Raw genomic sequence first — 22,655 nt, 5'->3', positions numbered from 1 at the left:
TGTTTCCCACTGCTTTACTAGCCAGTAAAATTAACGTGAACAGAAACATAGAGGCACTTTCAACTACCAGATCCAGTTCAAAGCTGTCAGATCTCAACTTTGAATTTTTTGCTTTTGCTCATTCACATGCTATCAATTGCCAGCAACTAAAAGCGGGGGTTTGTGTATCAAGTGGCTTTTACTTGTGAAATATATAACATTTTGATAAATACTATAATTTTAAGTGTTTTAAAGCCTGCTTTATACTGTTAATGAGGTCATACAATAAAGAAATGGCAATTACAATGAATTTCTTTAAAGCTACTTTGCTTAGAAAATAAAATGCCTGCACAAATTTGCCAGTTAAAAATCAAAATTGTCCTATACTACATGTAAGCCTTTAGTACAAATAGAATTTCTGACAGATTTATGTTCAGGATAAAAATGTTACCTGTCAAAACAACCATAAAAAATTAAATACCTGCTTAATGTGCAGCTTCAAGTATTGTGAATGTAGCATTCATTATCATAAGCACAGTAGTATGATCTAATTATGCATTGTGTACTAAGTTTGTCAGCTAACACGACTTGAAAATGGCACAACTAAATCAAATATGTTCTATTTACCTATTGAGTGTAGTGAAATTGCACATAAAAAGGTTTCTTTGCAGTCAATTTTAAGATGCTGCAACTTTGTGATGGGTTTTATTTTATTTTAGGATTTTATCATCAGCTTACCAACTAATTTTAGAGATTTTTCCAACATGAGTGTTTCTTCATATTCAAACACAAGTAGATGAGTTGTTGTACGAATCATCAATCTTATTAATTCTCTTCATCTCACACACACTGTGCCCATCTTTTCCACTGTGCTGTGATTAACAATTTAGGCAAGGTAAGTCTTTACAAACCATTTAACTGAAATAAAGCAAGGCAAGAATCTGAAGGGGGCAGTTTGCTTTGGTTTGTCCTGGTTTGGGTTGGGTTAATTTCCTCCCCAATGCCTGGCACAGCGCTGTGCCAGCCCAGCAGTGAGCAGGCTGGGGGCACACCAGGAGCTGGGAGGGGTCACAGCCTGGAGCCCAGGGGTCACAGCTGACCCCAGCTGACCCCAGGATGCTCCAGACCACACGGTATCATGGTCACTAAACACTGCTCAGAATGGGGTGGGCATCACTCAGCAGGACAGGAGCAATTGCATTGCACATTGTATGCTTTCTATAGTCTGTTCATTTTTCTTAATAATAATTATTATTATACCTTCCACTTCTGTCCCATTAAACTGTCTTTATTTCAAGCCACAAATTTTAAAATTTTTTTACCCAATTCTCTCCCACTGGTGTGGGTGGGGAGCAAGCAAACAACTCTGTGGTGTTGAGCTTCTTGTGAGTTTAAACCACCACAGATTCCAACATCAGCAGGATTGATTTTTGGGGCAAAAGAAAGTGTTTTGTACCACACCTCTTAGACTACATAAAAAATAGCCTATCCTCTTAAACTAAAATCAGAGATAAGAAACTATAAGAAATAGATTTGTTTTCTCATGAATTAGAGTCAGAACCAGGGCAAAATAAAATAACTAATCCTCCAATATTGCAGGAGTTTTACTTCAATCTAGTCCCTAATAGGGGATCCTTTGGTTGTCAAATGGATCTGGCTTTTGCTTTCCACTCAAAACTCCTATGCTCACGACTGTTCCTCTCAGTAGCAGTGGAAAAGAACAACTTCTGCTGCCTCACCCTCCAGCTGGAGTCATTTTCTCTGGGATTATTCCCCCTGCCTCTCTCAGGTACAGATTTACCCTCACAGCCTTGTGACACAATCCTTCTTCACCAGGTGCATTTTTAACTGTTCTTCAGAGATGAAGAGCTACACCTGCTGTCTGGGGTGGTCTGAATTTTCTGCTCCTTCCTGCAAAGTCAGGTTTTGATCATTTCTTTGTTCTCTGGATCCCAGCTTCTCTGCTGCCACTCTGAACATATTCTCACAGTGCATCTTTATACATGTTGTGACGTCTGACTGGAGCATCTCAATAGGATTGGAAAAACTGAGTTAACACAAGGAAATACCCTAATTATGATCATCATTTCCATTCCTGCTACGTGCAAAACTGATCCTGGGGTGACAGTCACATCCTGTTTGACACATATACACAAAACATTCAGCCAAAAGACCATCCCTGTAAAAGAGGCTGCAAAAATGGGTTCTGAAAAATCACTGCAGGTCCTTCTTGATGTAAAGGAAGATGTCTCATTTATTGAGACATCTGTATTCAGGCTTTTTCCTGAATTTTTTAAACTTCTAAAAGCAAATTTCTATTCATTTCATGAAAAACATGAAATGGATATAAATTTGTGATATAGTGGATATAGTGATCTTGGATATTTGGATATAGTTATCCTCCTATGTGCACAAAAAAAGGTAACATAAAGCTATAAAGGTACATAGAAGAAAATGGAGGAAACAGTACACACACACTTAAAAGTTATTCACATAAAAGTTAATATTTACTTCCAAATCCCAATTTTATTATAACCATAATAAAACAAACCTAGGTACAGATCTCTATGAGATACAGGCTACAAGCATCTCTGAATGCCTACTGCCCACAAAGCACAGTAAGAAAACTCTTCCAGTCAAATTAAATGCTGGGCTTAAACATCTTCAGAAAACAAGCACCCAAATTTTATCTTAGTAATACAAAGCACGGGACTAAATTATTTTTACCTCAACATTCACCCTGCTATGATATTATTCAAAGAGAGTGAAGAATTAAAAAAAAAAAGAAAAAACAACTTCAAAAGTATTGAAAAATCAGAAACTCTCTTCATAATGTTGCAGCTAAATTATGAATTTAAATCATTCCATTATTATGCCACACAATTGGGGCCTACTGGGGAAATATTGGCACACTACAAATTAGAGTTGTAATAATACAATTCTTGATTTTTAATACTTAAAATTTTCCCCATGGTGATTATGGTAAGAATAATAATAATAATAATGTGCTATAACTGTAATTAATCTAATTAGTTCATTAAAATGATGATGGCTATTAACACTATAGGTCATAAATTAAAACAAGACCTTCTCTGAACATTAATAGAGATGAAATATGTTTTCCTCTGCACAATGGACAAGGCACCAGCTGCTTCTTTGGTGAAAAAAAATAGCAGGATGATTATCTAAAGATGCAAATGGAGTTTCTTTCACTACCCACTGTGAAGGTTGAATATCAATGACACAAAACCAATTTTTCTTCAGATGGAAAGGAAACAGTCACAGCCCAGTGCAGAGCAGGGAGAGCTTTTCATTTCCCAGTTCAAGGCCTATGACCTGGCAGCACTTCCCAAGCCCTACTGTTCCTCCTTTGTCCCCTTTCTCCTAAGAAACTTCCATGTGAAATGCTATAATGATTATTAAACTTTTACTAGTACATTTTCTTGCTCTCTATAATATATTTATGGTGTTTAATTCATGAGCTTCTGGGTATTCATTTGTATGCATTAACTCTACCTATGTGAAACATCATATATGATAATAAATATGTATCTTGGTACGTGGAGGTGAAAACTTTGTGCAGTGTTGCAGAAACATATGATAAATCAATTATTTATGTCCTTTTTATTGCCTCACTGGCCAGATAATTCTGTGTTCCCTGGGGCTTTAACATTCCAATCCTGTGAACAGATTACAGCATCCATCATTTGCTTGAAATCAACATGCCAAATAAATATTTCTTCCATCTGCCTCCAATGTGAAATGTCACCTCTTTTCTACAAGCACTGGTATGATTCAGTTTTGAAAGAGCTCCAGGCTTCCCTGCTATAAAATCTTTAGAGTCTAACCCAGGCCAAGGAAAATGGTGCCATCAAGAAAGGATATTCCAGTGCCCTGTTCACATCTACTCCGAGCCTTTCGAAGAACCCAAATCATCTTCATTGAAAACAGAGAATTCACATTGCACTCCAATCCATCCTTTCCTGGGTTTCCCAGGAAAATGTACTAGTGGAAAATGCCATTATGTGAAGCTCTCCATGGAGGTCAGCCTTGTGTACCCTAAACATTGGTCCCTCCACACCCCAGAGCCAGATGGAAAATGACATCCTATAGGGAACAGCAAGACAGAGAGAAAAGCAAAGTGGAACCTGAAGAGAGATTTTGCCAAATGACAGAATCTGTAGATATCACAGATAGAAGAACGGTTACAAAAGAAACTCCTCTGTGGCTTCTGGGTTAGCAGACCTGTGGCTGACCTCAAGCCAAGTATCTCACACAAGTCATTTAACACTGTCACACAGGGTTTGGTTCTTTCATAAGCAAATATACTTTTCAGAAAATATGTTTACTATATCCTAAGTTGTATCCTTCACATATTTCTATGGGTAAGCTTCAAAAATGAGGGCTCTATTCACAGACAGACAAAGGCCATTTGCCCACCTCCCTCCAAAAGCAACCCTTCTGTAACACAGCTACTCCTCCACCAGCCTCCCAGATATGTGCTGTGGGATGATAAAATTTTAAACTCACTTACTTGGTAATTTCCTATCAGTTGATACAGACATGAGTGAACCAGAAATATGACAAAGCTCTAGTATCTCCCTGTCCAAAAAATAACATGATGAAAAGAAATAATCTAAAAACTTATAAGAAATTACAACAAATTGCACTTCAGCTGGGAAATGGCATCTCATTTTGCTTTCAAACATAAACCCAGAGAAGTCACAAAACAGGTAACTCTTGAAGTGTGATAATTAGTAAGAATTCATGGAAGCTGTCTAGGCATGGATTTGTTTTTGTTTAATGTCCTACTTCAGTGGCAGTCTTAAGTTAGGGAAAAAAATATGTTATTTTCTGTGCATTTTTTAAGGAAATAATGAATAATTCAATTTTAAGGAAGGAAGCATAGGAACAATTGACTCAATCTTACCTTTTCACTGTATTATCTATGCTGGCCTTTATTTCCATAACAGATAAACCTCTCTTTAAAGAACTAATACTTCTGGAATAATTGTTTTTAATTACAAAATCTCAAAATATTTTCCTAGGACTGAATCTCATTTTGTGAAATAATCTTGATTTAAAAAATGAGAAAAGACAAAAAAACCCTAATGTTTGAATAACATTCAATACAATTATGGCCAAAGAGTTACAGACTTAGCATTTTTCTTCATATGAGCTGTTCTTTTTACAGGAGGAAAAATGCTGGTCTGTGGAAAACAGGGGGGAAAGTCCCAACCTCTGTAAAAACACATAACTTTTAAATATTCTGCTTTATGCCATCATTTTCCTCAGCCTTACACTTCTCAGAGCCTGGGTGCTACTAGAAAGGTAAACTGAGATAGAGACAAATGATTTCTTTTACAATTCCTGACTGTTTTTCACTTTGCTTTGTACTGTTCTTAATAAGTCAGCTACAGTTCTGCTCCATATATAGTGTACTTATAATTCTTCCCTGTAAAGGAACACAATAATTAGGAGGGATAAAAAAATTTCACTCTCCCTCCAAATTATAAGCAAATTGTTATAGGCCTAAAGATCTCATTTCCAAATGAATGGCTTTGGTAGTCATTATTTCATTTTCCTTCCTTTCTTTAAAATTTTCTTTGTAGGTGTTATGGTTCACGTTTTCAACGTCTCTGGAACAATGAGAAGCAAAAGCAAATATAGCACTTTAAAAAATAAAAAGCTGGTTCTTGCAAAATTCTACCAACCTGGCAGCTGGAGCTCTACAAATAATATCAAATATTGCAAGGAAATAAAAACTGAGAAAATAATTTTTAGAGAATATTAAAGACAAACTGCCTTAGAGGAGAAAAATTTTGTCAACAAAACCCAGAAGTTGAAGAGGAACAAAAAGTTTCTTCCTCTTGTCTCACATCCTGCACTTGTAACTTAATGGCTATTTGTGGGATTTGCATGCTGGTCAGCACTAGTTACAAAACCTTGCTCAAGATCCTACATTTAACTCTGGTATTTTCTGTCTGCATATTCAAAAAAATACTAATATCCAGCTAGACACTGATGAGGTCGAAAAATTTTACCAAAAACACCTGTTTCATCTGGAGAACATTTTCTTCCCTGACACTGGATACGCCAGTATCTCATAGCAGAAAAAATAAGCTCACTGAAAGCTCATGCATAAACAGACGTGACTTATGTCTGTGGTGGTGCAGTGCCCTTGCTGATCTTATAAAGACAGTGGAATGTCAGAGAAACAAACAGCAAGAGCTGCTTTTAACACCTTCAACACAATGATTTCTTCCTTAGGGCACACATATCTTAGGAAACACTGCTGGCAGGTTTCCCTTTGTTCATCGTGTTCCTGCTGAGTCCAGATGTTTGCTTTGCTCCACTCCAGTCAGAAAAATCAGGGAAGGTTTCCTGATTTGTGGATGGGCAGAGCTGTGTGAGCACAGCTGCTCCAGCCCAGTGACAGAGAACCTCCCTGGCTCCAGAGGGGAAGGAGAAGTGACTGCAACTCCAGCTCAGTGACCGCCAGTCACAATTCTGCTGCACCTTTCAGTCAGGAGCTGAAACATTTTTGAGCCTGTCTGGAGCATCTGCATCACTTCAGATGATTCAGTGCAGGCCTGTGCCATCACAGCTACCCTGCACTTTGCTGGGCAGCTGGACCATCCTTTTTCTATCCCATAAAAAAATCTTGCCTTCAGTCAGGACTTTGGCATGAACAAGAAACTGGAACCCCTATGCTGAGAATTTCCAATGAATCAGGATTTTTAAAATGCAGCTGCTCAGCACTTTCTAAGGATCTTGGAAGGATACTCAGGGTAGGTACTTCTGAGCATGAGGCAGCTCAACTCAGTGGTCAGACTTGAGCACCTTATCCCTCATTTGGAAAAGTACTGTGGTGAGGATCTGTCCTGTTCCACTGCTGGAGCTGCAGGAATCCTTGACACACAATTTCAAGGCCAAAGCATGGCCAGCACAGGCAGCATCTGGGGCTCCTGCACCAGCCCCAGTGCTCCACTGCACTCCTGACACCTCAGCCCATGCAGCCTGTCCAAGGAAAGCCTTCATTAGTTTAATTGCAGGGGAAAGCAGGCCATTCTTGCAGGATTGTCATTTCCTAGATTTTACTCTCTGTGCTATAGGTACAATTCTTTTTTGATTCCCATGAGACTGAGCTCAGACAGAGAAGGAGAACACCTCAGCTAAGTCTGATTTTTTTGCCTAGTGACACTCATGATTAGATTCAGTTCTGATGTTTGGCTGTCAGAATTTGTTCTATCAAAGAACATTGAGTATAAATTGTATAGTTGTGTCACTAATGATAATTCTGAAAATTGAAACATTTCTGCATATGAAAACAATAAAAAAAAAATCAGCATTTTTTTTCTGGCCTAAAACCAAAACATGAATTATCTCTCCTGCACTAGAAACAAACAAAACAATTAAAAGGAAAAACAACTTTGCTTCTGGGAAAAATGATTACTTTTTCTTAATCAAAGTTATGAATTTTAATCAGTAAGTGCCTTAATGTGTGAAGGGAAAATGGCAATTTTCAGAGCTCTTCTCCCTGGAAAGATATTACATTATATCTTTTCCATTCTGAATGTCCTAGACATATTTTACAAGTGCCTACTGATACTTTAAAGTTAGGATTGAATTCTGTATTTAAATTGCAACCCATCTCCAGTTTCAGGTCATTGAGATACAAAAGGTCGTGATATTTGCCTTTCATTTTTCTCCTCTCAGAATACTAAAATTTGAGACTATAAAGAACACTGTATGAAATATAATTTCTTGCCAATTGCATGAAGAATATACAGTGATTAAGTAAGTAGTCTGACCTGTGTTGTTTAATCCTATTCACCTAGGATCACCTTCAAAAATTTGGCTTCTCAATGCAAGTATGAATATTTTAAAGATTACAGGAAAAGATTCTAGGTGAAAAATGGCCATGAAAGATGAAAATCTGCTTCGTCTTTGGGTCAAAAACATTGTCCCTGAATAAAAACAATGAAAAAAAGATATAAATTACTTTTCTTTTACGTCCAGCAGGGAATATATTATTTTCAATGTGGGATCTGAGAACATAAAATATTATAACAGAGAATCTAGTCGTGATGGGCTCGTTCCCCTCATCCCCACAAACTTGCAGACAGGTTTCTGAAGAAAGCTTTCAATCCCAATTCCACACAACCCCTTTTTACTGTCCTAGTGAACAAAGTAGACAAAGTCAGTAGATCTTGCAACTACTTTACAGCTGCTTAACACCTCCAGATAAATGAGGTCACAGGGTAAATGACATTTAGAGGCAGCATTTCTACTGAAATTATTAGATTCACCAATTTATAGGAACTGAAATGGACCATTATTATCAGCCAGTCTGATCTCCTGCATATTGACAACCACGGTTTTTTTACCAACTTCCTCCTGAAATGAACCTGTATTATCTATTCCAGCTACCCTCTATCTTTTGAAATATGCCCATTTTTATTTTGGCACATTAAGGAATGGATAGTCTGCCTCATTTCTCAGTAAATTTTCTACTGGGCAAATCAGTCTCACTATTGAAATGTAATGTCTCATTTCTAGGACAACATTAAGTCCCTTATTTTTCATGCACTATCAGTATACTGTCAAAACTTGGCACAACATTTTTGCCAAGCACATATTAATGCCTCAAAACAAAAGCTGCCTTTTAGCATCCCCTAGCAGGGACTCCTCCAACTCAGAACAGTCCATAAAAGTTACTGTGAAGTGCAAGGACAGTTCCTGCACAATTAATGAACTGCTCAGTAGGCAGGCTCAGGAGAGCAGCTGCCATGGGGACACTGTGCCTCCTGGGCCCTTTCCCTTTCCCTTTCCCTTTTCCTTTCCCTTTCCCTTTCCCTTTCCCTTTCCCTTTCCCTTTCCCTTTCCCTTTCCCTTTCCCTTTCCCTTTCCCTTTCCCTTTCCCTTTCCCTTCCCGGGACTCAAGGCACATCTCGGGGTTTAACTGAATGCAGCAATACACAGACTCATCCCAAAAGCAGAGTCTTGTCTCAAAGTACCAGCACAGACTGCTCCCATCAGGCCCCCAGTGACCACACCAGATCTCTGCTGGGGGACAGCTCAACATCCAAACACTGAACATGCGAAAGAGTGTCTTTCCTAACACTGCCACATGTGTACATTCACAGCATCCACAAGCCAAAAAAGGAGCTCACAGCTGTGGTACTTGTTCCCTTTCCCCACCATTTCATCCCCTCAGGTTGCCCACAGGCACAGGGCGGTGTCTGAGCTGGCTGAGCTCCCCCTTTCCCTCTCTCCTGTAGCTCAGAGATGCAGTCCCGCAGGAAAGGGAGGCAGGGGGGGCTGCTGGCAAGAGGAAAGGGCAGCACAGGAGCCCTGGCCATGCACAGGGGCTCCAGCAATGTTCTGTTCTCCCGTGCTCTGGCAGCATCCTGGAGCTGGGACTCAGCCCAGGGGCAGAAGGAGCAGAGGCAGGGCTGGGGCACCCCTGGACCCTGCCTTACTCAGGGAGCCAAAGCCACACCGAGCCCAGTGTGGGCAGTCACAAAATCACCTCAGAACCCACCAAGTCCACCAAGAACCTCCTCATCTCCCTTGGGGATCACAAGAACACATCCAGACTGCATTCCCCAGCCAGACAGGCCCTTCTATTTCTGTCGCTGGCCGGGGGCTATGTACAAGTCACGAAAGGGATGGGGCTGCTGTGGTATGCATCTGGAGCTGTTTATTTTTTAGCATCAGTCTCATTACATGGTTATGACAATGGGAAGATGCCAGCACTTCACATCCAGGCAACAGACCAAGAACTTAATGTTACAACTTACTTTATCAACTTTTTGACCAATCACACAAAGCAAAAGCATGTTGACAGTAGTTCTATCCAAATAAGCACACGTACCTGTAGTTAAAACAATGCTTGCTTATTTCAAATACAATAGTTGCTTGTAAGCCTTAAGATACAATGCACAGAGCTCCATTATTAAGCTTAGACCTTCCTAATATCTCACCAGATATACTTGTCTGCAATTTAGGAAGTTATTCTACCCAAGCGTTAATACACAGACCATTGTTCTATTTGTCCTTTCTTTCTACTTCTTGTATAATTTTTCTGCTGACAACTCTTATAACTACTGCTTAGCTCTAATCACCATCCTGCTGCTGTCTCTGAGGCCTGCCTTTTGCAACGTGCCCAAAACCCTCTGATTTTAAGGAATCCACATATTTACACAGCTGTGGATCTCCAAATATAACTGATTTTTCTTTTTCTTTTTTTTTTAAAATCTGCTTCTTTTGAAGTATTTAGCAGGTTGACAGAGCTTTCAGATGCAACTCTCTTGTTTCCTCACTCTTAAGCCTAATATCTCATCAAGATGTAGCTTGCCAAATCTGCTTTTATTCCTCCTCCCCCATCATTTTTCAGGATCCAGGGTTTTAAGAAGTTTCTGCTTATGAGTTTTAGAGGCAAGACACTCATGAGTCTGCTGATAATGAATCATGTTACTTACTGATTTTTATTCCTGAATCATGATCTTCTCTCATTTAAATAGAAGTTAAATCTTTACCAGCCATTTGGTTTGTAAAATTTATATTTGACTTTGTGCTGTGACTGCTAACCTAATGCCTTCAACTGCTGAAAAACACTTCATTCTCTTTTCATAAACATCAACTACAAATAATCTATTTAACTTCCTTGAATATATTGTCCAATCATCTTATACATTTGTGATCTTACCTTTATGCAGAAGCTGCAATTTATTCCCATTAAAATCTTGTTATAGGGGGTTATTTTCAATTTGTTGAAATTTAACATCTGTGCTAGAAAACAGGGAAGAAAGATGGGAATAAAGATCAGGATGGACTTATTTTCCAGGATGCTAGTCTGCATTCATGTTAAGGGCATTACATGGATTTACTTCCTCAAAGAAGAGTAAGAAGGGAGTTAAAGATAAAAGGAAGAAGATTAGTTTGACACTGAAGGACAGGGAAGGTTTTTTTAACAGAATTTAGAAAAAAAGTAAAAATATAAAACCTAGCTTATTCCAAAACTTTTTCCCACCCTTGGCTCTGCTGTAGGTTATGTAGGTATGCTAGATTTGCAAATAATTTATTATTTAAAAAAAAAAAGAACCGTTAATTTGTTTTCTGTTAAAGAGATAAAACACATAAAAAACTCCATTTTTTTACTTTGAAGTGTCAGGTGTCACTTTACAGTGCTAAGTTTATTAGCCTTAAAAGTCTTTTTCTTCTTTTGCTTTGTGTTACTGCTCTTTTTATCATGTGTCACATTTATGGAAATTTTAAATAATATTTCAGAGTGCCCTGTTTATACCACAGATGGTGTATTTTTAATTTATATATTTATTTTTATTTACTGTTTTCTCTTTTCTGACTCAGAAATTTAATGAGCTCTCCCACACCTCATACCCAGGGGAAGTGAGAAGACTGAACAGGGCACAATAAAAGCAGTAGCTGATATTTTAGCTGGTAAATGTGAAATATGTTATTTATAACCAAGAAATTGAAGCCTGTGACCATTATAAAAATGCTCAAAGTGAGGACTAGATGCCTTTAGCTGTGGGGAAAAGTAACTTCTTCACAAGTCACCCTACTAAATTTAACAGGAATTCCTGTGGACCAACTGTTTGTAAAAACTGAGTGACTACTACACAGTAAAACATCATAAAATCAAAAAATGGTTCGTGTTGGAAGAGATTTAAAGCTTGTCCAGTTCCACCCCTGCCATGCACAGGGACCCCTTCCACTATGCCAGGATGCTCCAAGCCCCACCCAACCTGGTTTGGAGCACTTGCATGGATCCAGGGGCAGCCACAGTTTGTCTGGGCACCCTCTGCCAGGGCCTCAGCACCTTCTGTGATGCCCTCTGTGCCCCCTGTGACACCCTGTGTCACCCTCCATGACACCCCTTGTACCCCCTATTACACCCTCTGTACCCCCTGTGACACCCTTTGTACCCCCCATTACACCATCTGTACTCCTGTGACATCCTCTGTACCCCTGTGGCACTCCTCTGCAGGGTGTCACAGGCAGGACAGGCATTATTCCACACACACCTCTGCAGTCTTGCCCCCCCAGTAATGTTGTTTCTGCTTCTGGCTGCAGAAATGTTGATATCAAATGTATGTGGAGACAATCTGCTGTGCCTCTATTTATACATCAGCTGGGGAAGGATGTCTTCTCTATTACTCAGTTAACTTTGCAGCTATTTCCATTTTCCCCTTATGACTTCAAAGAAGTCAATAAGCAATTGATAAATCTTCTGTCGCCCTGGGCAATTAATGGGAGTTACACAGCATTGACTGCATCAATTCTCCTGTATGTGAAAAGCAAAAAATTGATTTCACAAATTTACTGGTACCTATTGATTTAGTGCCTCTTCCCCAGGCTATTCCCATTTAATGTTTTTGTGAGGTCATTGAAAAAAAAAATCAAGACTGTCAAATAAAATCTGTTTCTTCAGAGCTTTATCTGTTACATTATTTTGCAAGTATTTTTAGCCTCAGCAATATGTTTTCAGGCTGAGCTTCAGGCTTGTAAGATTTTCATCATCTAGAAAGTAAGCATAAACAAACTGACCCAACCAACCATTAAGTGAAGGTGTTTTGAAGGTTCAGGTTCTTTTTAAAAAGTACAAATTCCACCTGCAAAAATCATTACTGAGACTTCACATGCTCAAGATGAGTTTACAGACAAATCAAAGTACTTGTGTATCTAACCATCCAATTTGCATCTGCATGCTTCTGATTGGCAGCTGAGTACCATGAACATCCATAAAAATTGTTAGTCCAAGCAGCCAGATTTGTTCCTAGGACTGAACTTCTAGCAGAGGATCACAGAGACAAGTGCAGCAAAAGTAAACTGAATGTACCAAAAAATAGCAGTCTTTTGGGAAATTCGTCCTCATGCACCTGTGACTCACAGCTCATCACCCACATTTGTGAAGATACAATAGGGAGAACAGCAAAGAAAAATTACTTTTCTATTTTTTTTAATATTAACTCATTTTTGGTTAAAAATAACATTGAATGGGAAGTCGTTTGGTTCTGCATCCTCTTTAGTCTCATCCTCTTTCAGGTCTTACAGCCAGCAGTGTGGGTTTGATCTCATTGTCAGCACAGTGATACTCTGTGAACCCTTTTGTTTCTTTCCTATAGATGCTCTTCCCCAGAATCTCCTGTCAGGACCAACCAACAACCTCAGGTTGCTGCATGGAGCAACTAAAATTAGATTTAGAAATTCACAAGATACCTCTTTATCAAAAGTATTACTTATCCCCTTCTCTTCAAATATGGAAGTAAATTGACATTTTTTCAAGATTTTATTTTAAAGGAAATCATTTCTACAGGATGTATGGATGTAAGTGCATTGCTGAGCTGTGAAGGGAGTGAGGCTGAGAAACAATAGGGTTCTTACCTACTTTGAAAGTTCAGTAGTCTGTCTTTTGGAGCAATATTGCATCCAGAACTCAAAACCTCAAGTCAAAAATCTAAGTGAAAATTTGCTTCTGTGGAAGTGAAGCCTATGTGGATCAACTGATACATACAAAAGAGTAAGGCAAGAATCTATCTGCAATCATAACCCAAGACCACCAAAGCTGATCCCTCTATAGGCAAGTGCCAACCTCATATAAATCAAAAATGCTTTTAGGTCTCTGGATGTATTAAAGTTGATTTGTTCCTCCACCCCCAGGCCATTGTAGCTCTGCCTGCTGAGTGAGGCTCCAGTCTCTGCTGAGAAGCCGTTCCTGTGTCTGAGCACACATCAGCTCCCACAGGCTCCAGAAACCTGGACCCCCTGTGACACACTTGGTGCAGTGGCTGTCCAGGGCTTAAACAATCTGCACTCGGTATCTTCTTCTGTGAAACAAAAAAAAGGAACAGGTTTTCAAGAGTGTCTGGTTTTTATTGCTTGTATAGAGCAACAAGATCTCTGAAAAAATGAAATGAGAACTCAGAACGTTGTTATTTATTAATACATGTTAAGTTCTGAGGTACACTTTAGTATGTGAATTACAGTAAAAGAAACCAGAAATAACAAAAAAATATATTCCAACTGTGAAACTGATATCAGGTACTCCATATGCAGATATCAATTATGAGAGAATGATCAAAGTAATTTTTAATAAGAACTAGCAAACTCAAATTTAACAGGATGACTTGTCAGCTTGATATTCACCAAGTCAATGATCCTGTATTTCAGTAAGGACAACTAATTATTTAAGCAGCACTGCTGTAGTGACAGTATCAATCCCATAAAACGTTTTCATTTTTCATTTGACAGAATAAAGGATCCTTATTTATTCTAGAAATGACTGCCCTTGAACGATGAAAAGATGTTCTCTGAAGTATTTCCAAAGGAACAATAAATAAATAAATAGCTACTTCTTCCTTCTGGTGTTCAATAGTTGTACTTTAACACCCACTGAAAGTTTTATAAAATAATATTTAACTCCTTTTTAAGTACTTACTAAGAAACACTAAGTTGCTACCAGAAAGATCTTTCTCCAGTATTAAAATGAAAACACAAATGACCATATCAATATAACAAAAATAAAAATTTTACAATGATAGATATAAAGAAAAGAATAGGTACTGAAAAAGTTGAAAACCATGACAATTTTATTTTTAAGTTTATCTAGAGATGAAGAAGCTTCATTCTTTCCAAAAGTTGCTTTGATATCTTTAGGAATATAATTACTGTTTCAATATAGTTCTTTTGCCTGGGCTTTTCTTGCTCTATAACTTACCACTCTTGTTGTGACTATGACTTTTACAGTTTGTAAATGTATAATTTTCATAACATTACAAATGAAAGCTGCATAGAATTCTGTTTCGCTTATATAAGAAATTTGCAAAGGCCTATTTTACTTTAATAAATGCAATCTGCTAATTTCATGGTTACATTGATAAACAAACTGAAAAACACAAAAATACATGGTTGTTATTTTTCTATATTTTCTCAAACAGATTACAAACACCAAAATATAAAAATGAGGACAAGCTTTACAAGCACAAAGGATATTAGGAATCAAATTAAAATAGATGTAAAAAATATTATGTGGGAGGCAGCTCCTTATTCAGCCATCCCATCAGAGAATTAAATAAACAAAGCTTTGAAAATAATATATTAATTAATCAACTTTATCAGCAACCTCACCACTACAAAACTCTGAGCAGTAAGAAAATAGCATCAACTCATTACAATCATGCTACCTGTAGCAGAAAAAGAGTATTTTACTGTCATATATTGTCATTTATAACCTGCTGAAGCTCTAATGCCAAACCTCATATCCAGTAGTACCTCACTGATAAAAACTTCGAGTTCCATGGATTTTGGTGGATGCAGAGTTGAAAGAGAACAAGAAAACCTGTGGTTGTCACCTGTCGCTTCCACACCCTTTACGTCCCCTGCCCACACCAGCAGCCACTGCTGCACCCAGGGGCTGTGTGACTGATGCAGCATTAGTGGCTAAAGGCAACACCACAGGGGTGGCAGATGTTGACAATGCCATCAGGTCACATTCACTTTAGGCAAAAGAAAGATTCAGACTTCTCTGTGGTAAGAAATTCACCCTGGAAAACAAAGAGCTGCTCACAGTAATGGAACAAAGCTGTGGATACTGGGCTGTTCAGAAAGCAGAAAGCAGATCACTATAAAATTTCCAGTGTCAGGACATTCTGTTTCCCAATGTAATTTCCATTTTATGCTTCCAATTTTTAACTTTTGGACTCTTCTCGCCTCCACACAACAGATCAACAAAGAGCTGGTAACCAAAACGTTGTGATATCACTGTGGTCATAGATGGAAGGCTTACTCATAACAATCAGCTCCATTTCAGAAGTTTAAAGGAATTCTCAAAAAACTAACAAAATTAAAACCCCAACCAAGCACTTTCAAATTGCAGCCTCACAGTAAGGATGGAAATAAAATCACCTGTTTGAATATTCCTCTTTGTTTTGCTCTGTATTGTCTGAAGTGATTCCAAGATGCAGAACAGGGAAAAAGAATCATTAAAAGCTGCACATCAAAATTTGTGACTGCCTTTCCAGGAAGAAAAGTTTGATTCTTTTTGAAATACACAACATCTTCACTATTCCTAAAATCCAGAACACAACCCAGAGCAGGACCATGAGCTTATGGTCTCAGCAAACACAAACCAACATCCCTGTCTTGATGAAAAGAAAATTATCAGGCTGCACTGTGCCATCCTGAATTTATACCAACTGACAATAGTCAGTTGGTGTGTTTAGGGGCCATACATTTTGGAGCTATTTACCAATGAAAACTGTAAGAATTGTAGAACTAAGTCCGCATCCTTTGTGGTATTTAAGGCCCTTACCTCATTGAAAAGAAACTCCTTAGTGCCACTTCCAAAAAGGATTAAAATGCTCAAGAAACAGTCAGAAAATTGGAAAATAATTACATGCTAAAACTCAACCAAGAACAAAGAAAAAGTATGTTACACCTGTCATGTAATTCACTCACAGTACAAAAGAAATTACATTTTAATGGAATTACAAATATTGCATTTATTCAGTGTGTATGATTTATTATTAAAACAGTAAAATGAAATATTCTGTTTAATCAAATGTATTCAAAGTAGCTTCCTTGGCCAAAAATGTAAAACCCAATTTTCTGTTTAGCTCCCTCCACGGAGGTTCCCTCCCAGGCAGGACCTGTGCCCGAATTCCGTGGTGAGCCCTGAGCTCTGCCTGGCACCACTTTCCCCGTGCCCAGCAAATCCTCCCTGCTGCTCCTGCCCTCTGATCCAGCTGGGCAAGGGATCCAACCAAAACCCACTGAGCTGAACAGAGGGGTCTGCACTGATTTCTCAGAGCTGTGGACATCCTTCTCCAAACAGCAAGCAGCTGTACCAATTAAAACGTTGATGCAGACACCACTGATTCTAGAGTTTAAGTTTTCCATGTACATCAGCAGTCTTAAGAACCCACTCAACCTTTTTTTCATTTCAGAAGCCTATATTTTGTATGTAAATCAATAGCAAAAATAGCTGAAAAACCTCTTTATTTACAAAACCCTGATATAGATTTGAAGAATCCCTGAGAATAAATTAAATTTTCAGGTTGTTTAAAATCTCTGGAGTCATTTTCTAACAGCACTTGATGCCTCAGGCTTTAGGTTTTTTATTTTTCAGATTCTATTCTGCTTTTGTGGGTAAGTTTAGGCTTCATATTAGGGGATGGTGAGCTCTCCTCACAGAGTAGGGAGACAAAACCCGTCTCTAGCTGGGGACCAAGGACAACTGATCCAGATCTCAGGCCCAAGAGCACAAACAACGTGGACTGAAGAGAGAAAACAAGAAGGATGGGACTTCATGGGCTAAAGCTATAACTGGACAATTAACTCCAATATGCAAACGGACCAAAACTTATCAAAGTGTGAGACTCCGTGACTTGTTGTCCATTTTGTGGCTATTTTGGGTTGTGCTGGATCTATTTAAGGCCTCTTAATAAATCCCTACTTTATTCTTTAGCTCTGTCTAGTCTGTTCTAGGTCAGCCTTCACAAGGCTGATGCCAAAGACCAGGAGAGGGTTTTTTGACTAATGGGCACCTGAGTCAGATCCCAGGAGCCAGTCAGGGACAGCAGCAGCAGCACAGCAGCAGCGCTGTGGCATCCAAAGGGGCTCCCTGCAGGACAGCACTCAGCTCAGGCACTGCAGGCTCTGACACCCCCAAGGAGCTGCTCAGAGGTGATGCAGGGAACTGAGGATGTGCCATGTGGAGCTGTGCTGAGTAGATCTGCTGCTGATGTTAGCATGTCCTAAAACTCCCTTTGCCACAGCCATCTCCTAATTTATTCCTTTCATTCACCTTTTCCCTCCTCTGTCTTTTCATGGCTTTCAGCTGAGGCCAGCCCACTTCATCATTATAGATCTTATGTTTATTTTTCTATCTACAAAGCCTCTGCAAGGATATACATTGTGTTGTGAAAGGAGAAGCCTGCTTGGTGTGTAAAAAGAAAAGGAGAACTTTCAATTCTATCTGCAAACCGTATCAACGTCAGATATTGAATTGCCATTCAACTGTTACTAAAGTTCTAGTAAACATCAGTATAAGCTGGTTTTTTAATTATGTTGGTACCCTTCAATAATGTATTCAGTAAAAGTGAGAGTATATGTGGGTCTCAGATTCAGTCAAAGAGAGAAACAGGGGTTTCTAGCCAGGCAGAAGCCTGGGAAAGGGCTGACATTTAGATAAGAAAATAGCAAATATGTTAATTCAAAAGGTGAAGAAGAACATTGCACTTGAAATATGTGATGCATGTCCTCTCCATGATCACAGTAGGAGAAAAACCATCCTTTCACATCTGATGGACTTTCCCTCTGTTCTGATAACAAGTAGATTTTCTAGATATTGTTGGGTCTTCATCCTCCTATAGAAAGTAATGGCAATCCCTACTGTTACATACACAGAAACAGAACCTACATGAGTTATAATGTGTAAATATATTTTGTCCTCAGATTTTCCTCTAGTCAATCCTCGTTTTCCTTGCATATAGAGTCAACAATGTTTTTTCTCTCTCCTATTTGTTCTTTATATTTCCTCTATCTCCATTTTGGCATAGTCAGTCTCTTCATCTATTTAGCTTCAATAACACAAAAATCTGAAAAGCTTGTAACCACAGATGGCCATGTTTTGGCTTCTGTGATAAGACAGAGTCTCCCAGGCCTCATTTTAAAAGGATCTTTCTTAATGGATTTTGTAGCCTATGGTTTTCATGCAGTGCTTTTCTTTCAATGTTATAGCAAATGCTTGTCAATAAGGGGAATTTGCCACTGAATCCTTGATAATGCCCTTTATTCTGCAGTTCTCTGCAGATTTGGAGTAATCCAGTTCTGTATTTGTTCAATTAATGCTACTGTGAATTTCATGCTGGTCATCCAGTCATCTTAAGCTCCTCAGTGAAATAAAAGAAGCTTAATTTTCTATTGCCTTAGGATTCGAAGGTTTATAAATGAAAGATAAAGACTTAAGCCTGGTTTATGAGTTTAGTGAAAACTGTTTTTCTTTAAATTATATCAATCCCATAATTTCTGCAGTTTTAAAAAATATTCAAATCATGGTTCAGCCTAAAGTTGTGGGGAAAAACAAGAGGTACATGCACATTTTGCATACAAACAGGTGAACGACTATTGATTGACTGACAAGAGTTTGGTGAGATTTTCCTTGGCTAAAAGGAAGTGTTTGTCCAGGAACAAAGTAATTTTTGCAGATACAGATATTTATATTATTTATTAATATTTTCAAGGTTGGGAGAACCCTAAGCACATTCTAGCTTGAGTCTGTTCCCCAGCACAGGGCACAGCTGCTGAAGTCAATGCAACCAACACAGTGTTCTATGTCATTCCATGCTGTTCCAACAGCCTGTGGGGGTTTAACCAAATCCTACTGAAGTCAGCAGCAGCACTTCCAGTGATCAGGACAATTCTGTGCCAGTTCCATGATGAGGTGAAGCAACACTGTCACCTCCTTTGTGATCTGTATCACAGAATTGCCTATTCCAGTGTGCCTCCCAGTGACAAACAGCTGCTCAGGAACAGCAAAACCAGGTTCTTAAAACTGAGCTACACTGAGGGTACAGCACCACGGTAAAGTTTTGGCAAAGTAATACATAAACCAGAAAGGAGATTTGTGACTTTGTGTTTCAAGTTAAGATATAGCAGGGCACTTTCTCCTTATAAGGTTGCTTCTGTGTGCCATTGATTTTGCAGTTTATTATTAAAGTGTCTTACAAGAGAAATGGCAAGTGGATTTGACACTGGGAGACATATTAATGGCATGAAACCTTAGAAAAATGGGCACTCTGATAGTTATTAATCAGACTAAGCAACAGCTTGAGCCTCCCCTTGTTCCCCTTTGCTTTGACAAAGAAGCAAATCCTCTGGCGTACTCCAACTCATTTTAACAGTTCCACAGCTGTGGATTTCCCTCCTGCTCATGAAACAAACAGCTTCTTCAAGAACTTTCACTGTGGTGCCCAAGCAGCACTTACACTTCATGACTCTACAATAGCATAATACATTAAAAAGTAATAAAAGCTTGTTCCTTTCTTTAAAAAAAAAAAAAAAATTACATTGCTGTAGTGAGCAGTGATTATTTCTAATTGAGGTGTCTGGAGAAGCAGGAGGACATGGCATTTAAGCCAATTGAGCCCCTCTGTTCCAAAAGGCTTATTCCTAATAGCATTGAGGGGAAAAATTGATTCTTTTGATCTTGTATTTTAATCTTAAATTTTAATTTGAGCCATAAAACTTTAATAACTGTCCTCTAGGTTTCAAAGAGAACAGCTCTAAGTATTTTCTGCACACTGCATACTACACGTGTAAAGTCAGATTCCTTTGTGTCTGCAGGAATTGTCAGGGCTGCTTATTAAATTAGTAATGACCAGAAGTCAATGGCTTTCAACCCCTTGGAGTGCCTGTTGTATCTTAAGCCAAGAAAAATAAAATCACTGTTGTCCATGTAGAGCCCTTATTTGCATAAGCATCATGGCATTTTAAAACAATTATGCATATCGATTTCATATGGGATTTGGAAAAAAATGCAGGATTTCCCTAATGAAACCTTCCAGGTTTCACAAGGTTGAAATGCAAAGTAATTACTTGTGTCCTTCCAAGATCTAAAAAACTGATAATTAATTTTATATGGTACAAAGAAACATATACCAGCTGGTGCAATAATTTCACCATACAGCTGGTAAGCAACAAATTCTCTGATATGAGCCCAAGAGGAGAGAAAGTGAATTCTGTTAAAAGGCAATTATTGCAACCTGAACAGTTGTCACAGCATACTTAGAGATGACCAACAGCTCTATTTTGCAAATCAGAGATTTAATTTTTCTCTGAGCAGGAAAGGAAAACTGTACTTAAGTTCTCCTGACAGAACAGCTCCACAAATTGCAGTAATTTATGAGCCAGCTGACTTGGTGTAATGTGCCTGCCTGTCCTGCCACACGACAGAAGGTACCTGTGAGAAGTGTGCTGCCTTCTGCAGCATGTGCAGCTTACAGACCCAGGCAGCACCTTTGGCTTTTTCCACTTTCAGTGGCAGCAAATGTTATTCCCACTGATGGCATAATTACCCAGAATAGAAGCAACCATGGAAGAAGTTAAACTCTGCTTCATTTTACAGTATCAGCTGTTTGCCTGCAGTTCTTAGTTTAAAAGGCCAGGAAGGTTTCCAGTGTTTGCAAAATGTGCTACTATGAGGAGGTTAAGGCAAAAAGAAAGGATCATTCTGAGGCTGTAAAGACCTCTTTCATTTCAAGTTCCCTTTAATGCAGTTTCTATTCATGAAGCAATTGGCTTGCATTATCCAGGCAATAAAAAAGGGGGGAAAAACTTTTTGGTAAGTGATTCTACACCTGCGTGCTATTTTTAAATCATTCACTTGTCTGCAAGGTCAGACACCCTTACAGAAGTCTCAGACTTCAGCCAAATTCAGAAAGTATTATTCATGGCAATTTTTACCCAAAACTATGGGTTTTTTCTGTTGTTGCTATAATGTAAGATTGGAAAAAAATACTGATGGTGTTTAAAGCAGAGTGCAGAATGATGTACAAGCACACTACTGAGGCTTCTTATAGCTCTTATCACCTGTCTGTATCTCCACCACAGCACCAGCACAGCACTTTCCTTAGTGCCAGTAATGCCACTGCTCCCATTCCAAGATCCTGCTGTCAGCTTTTATAGAGGTCAGCACGGAGAACAAGACTATGGCTGCACCTTCTCATCTCCTCCAGCCCCAGGGCAGATCAAACCATGCCTTGTTACCCACATCACTGTGAGTATTACTGCATAAAGCTGCTGGAATGCTACTGCAGGGACATCAGAGCTTACGATCAACTGAGTCAAAGGCTGAATGAAGGCATCTTTGGTTTAAAAACATCCACTTAATATAAAAATTTAAAATCAGTCTGTTGTCTCTTATAGTACTGCAAATAAAGATGGCTATTTCTGAAGTAGAACAGTTAATTTAGCTGCTTTTCTGAGATACAGTATATATATTCATCTCAATATATTGTACTGAGAGGCTTGCTCCTGAATCCTTCTCATAGCTCTTCCTCTGGATGTCTAGGCAGAAAACACCCAGAAGGGAAATTTCCAAGACACTGTAATATGATGTTCTTAGAAAACAGAGCACACTGTGTTGTCAGGAGATGGAAAATAATATTGTTAACTTTGGTAATTAGTTTACCTGAACCACAGCCCAAGTGAAATGGTCCCATTGTTAGGAGGTCTATTGAAAAAATCAGTCATAGATGATAACCTCCCCACACTCACACACAAACACACACACACTCACTCCCTGAGGTGCAACCCACACCTGCTGAGAAACACTACGGGATTTGCCATGAGTATTTCACTGAATCCAAGGGGGATTTCTGAGAGGTACCTCTACACACACAGATATAGATGTACACATGTCTGTGTGTGTGTACATTGATTATGGTATGAATACTGTTATCATGAATCTACAATTAAGTCACAGTTATAATTATAGCAAATCCTATTAAATCAGTTATTAAATATTCAATTAGACAATGAGTAAGTGCTGTTAAATCCCTTTGAATCCTTACCTTTTGTATCCATATCCTTTGTACCCTTACTCTTTTTCAGCCTGTATCCTATGACTCATCTATACACTAAGAAAT

The 22,655-nt window shown here is 38.7% G+C and overlaps 1 long non-coding RNA gene across 1 annotated transcript in view; it reads right to left on the bottom strand.

Moving 5' to 3' along the window:
• Positions 1 to 11,971: 11,971 nt before the first annotated feature.
• LOC140685022 (uncharacterized) overlaps positions 11,972 to 22,655 on the bottom strand; it is a 34,041-nt gene continuing 23,357 nt past the window's right edge. The window contains exon 3 of the long non-coding RNA XR_012058146.1: positions 11,972 to 13,835. This is a non-coding gene — a long non-coding RNA (uncharacterized lncRNA). The remainder of the gene's footprint in view (positions 13,836 to 22,655) is intronic.

The sequence above is a fragment of the Taeniopygia guttata genome, chromosome 13 (genome assembly GCF_048771995.1).
Source record: "Taeniopygia guttata chromosome 13, bTaeGut7.mat, whole genome shotgun sequence".
Classification (NCBI taxonomy): domain Eukaryota; kingdom Metazoa; phylum Chordata; class Aves; order Passeriformes; family Estrildidae; genus Taeniopygia; species Taeniopygia guttata.
The sequence above is the reverse complement of the archived record's forward strand: the minus strand, read 5'-3'. Positions and strand labels throughout refer to the sequence as shown.